Genomic DNA, 2434 nt, shown 5'->3' with positions numbered 1-2434 from the left:
TGTACCATACTGTCTAAAAGGACTGCCATCCTAATAATTTATTTGTGTCTGACTATTTTATCTTCCTTCTCAACATTTTTAAACACTTACTATCTATAGCATAAATCTGAGATTTATTATCTTCTCTCTTCTGTTATTAAATACTCTTACCTAAATTCTGTCCGCTCAACTGCATTGAAAATTCTTTTAGGAGGGGCGGGGCGGGACCGGCCACCAGGGCCCGACCCCTCCCTTGCTGGGCGCCAGCAAAAAGTTACAGCTCAGCCCCACCAAGGCCAGTGGGCTCCCCCACAACACACGCACCATGCCCGTGATACTGGGTTATTGGGACATCCGCGGCCTGGCTCATGCCATCCGCCTGCTCCTGGAATACACAGACTCAAGCTATGAGGAGAAGAGATACACGATGGGGGATGCTCCGGATTATGACAGAAGCCAGTGGCTGGATGAGAAATTCAAGCTGGGCCTGGACTTTCCCAATGAGAAACTGAAGCCAGAGTACTTGGAGCGCCTCCCAAAGGTACTGAAGCTCTTTTCACAGTTCCTCGGGAAGAAGCCATGGTTTGCTGGTGATAAGATCACCTTTGTGGATTTCCTTGCTTATGATATACTTGATCTGCACCGAATATTTCACCCTAAGTGCCTGGATGAATTTTCAAACCTGAAGGACTTCGTATCCCGCTTTGAGGGCTTGAAGAAGATCTCTGCCTACATAAAGTCCAGCTGCTTCCTCCCCAAACCTCTGTACCAAAGGTGGCTACACGGGGCAACAAGTAGGGCCTTGAAAGGATAGGATCAGGCAGTGAGAAGCCTGTTCTCTTCCTGCTGCCAGGGCCCTGGGAAAGGGCCAGACCCCCTGCAGCTCTGGCACCATCTTCTCATTTTTTTCTCTTCTGTCCATCCCCCTATCATACCTACGGCCTTATTGGCCCTCCTTTCTCCCTCTAATCCTGAGATGGGAATTTGGAGATACAGAAAAAGAAAGACTGAACGAGTCTCAAAAGAAACTCCAAAACACCCACGAGCCTTTGTGTCCTTAGCACATGTCCTTAGCCCATGTCAGTGACCCATGCCCTTGCCCGCAAATAGTTACATGAGGGCAGTATACAATTGGTAGAAAAACTGGCGTGAAATTCTGTAAACCTGTCCTGGCTCTACCTGTCGTCCAGCCCCTAGGTGCTGTCCTGCTCTAAGTTATAGCACCCTACACCAGGGAGTTGCTGTCTGTCCTTCTGGAGATAGAATCCCATGATCCCTTTTGAGGGCCAGTCCCCAATGACCTGAGTACCTCTTACTAGGCCCTGTCTCCTAAGGTTCCACTACCTCCTGATAGTGCCACCCTGATGACCAAGCCATGAACACATGAGCCTTTGAGGGTCATTCAGGATCCAAACTAAAGCAGAGGCATTTAGGGAAGACTCAGGTAAGAGATACTGTTGCTTATCAAGAAAGTTCTCTTACCCAAGAGCTGTATTTCTAGAAACTTATATCCAAAAATGGTCAAGACTTCAATAGATGTTTCTCAAAAATGAACATTCTAATGGCCAAGAAACATAAGAAAACATGGTAAACACCATTACATAGCAGAGTAGTTATAAATACCATATACATCCAGGTGTATACTCAGATGGCTGACATTCCGTGGACAGACAGTAGTTTTTGAATTTATGGATTAACTTTAACTCTCATACATTGCTGGTGGGACAACCACCTTGTAATGGTGGCAAAGACATCTAAACCTAAACATGCAAGTACCTAGGACCCAGGATCCCTCCCAACAAGAATGAATGTTTTTGGTCTCCCAAAAGACAATGTTAAGACATGTGCAACAAGATTTGAAAGCAGCTTGATTTTAAATAGCCCACAACTGACCTCAACTGAAGAATGGACAAATAAACCATTTTATTAATATAAAAAAGAAAATTCATTTAAAGAATGACATCTATCTCTGGGGAACTCTAATGGTTACCTAGGTTTATCAGAAAACATTCACTATTAAAATGATTACCATATTGCTTTTCCTTATGCATATATGGAGAAATGCTCAATGAGCAATGAAAATACAGAATGCGTTAGTTATAAAGCCTCTTATTTCTATGTATGACTCCTTAGATACCAATTAAAAGAAATGGGTATTTGCCCAATGTCACTGTTATGATTTGGGTATAAGATATCCCCCAAAAGCTTTTGTTAATACAGGAATATTCACAGGTATATTATGAGAGCTATAACCTCTTAAGTCCATCCTAATTTAAATGTAGGCAGTGGGGGCATGACTGGAGAAGGTGGATCACTGGGAGTGTACCCTGGAATGGTTGATCTTTCAGTGTTCAATGGCTTCTTTTTCCTCCCTCCCCCGATCTCTATCTCTCTCTCCTTCCCCCCCCCACTCTTCCTGACACTCTTTAAATTTACTGAGCAATTCACCTCTATT

At 43.9% G+C, this 2434-nt stretch overlaps 1 pseudogene; it reads left to right on the top strand.

The window, feature by feature from the left end:
- The first annotated feature begins 263 nt into the window (after positions 1–263).
- Positions 264–1923, top strand: LOC144370478 (glutathione S-transferase Mu 1 pseudogene; annotated as a pseudogene).
- Positions 1924–2434: the final 511 nt, after the last annotated feature.

The sequence above is a fragment of the Ictidomys tridecemlineatus genome, chromosome 14 (genome assembly GCF_052094955.1).
Source record: "Ictidomys tridecemlineatus isolate mIctTri1 chromosome 14, mIctTri1.hap1, whole genome shotgun sequence".
Taxonomy (NCBI): Eukaryota; Metazoa; Chordata; class Mammalia; order Rodentia; family Sciuridae; genus Ictidomys; species Ictidomys tridecemlineatus.
Note: the sequence above shows the minus strand (reverse complement) of the source record. Positions and strands in the feature narration are given on the sequence as shown.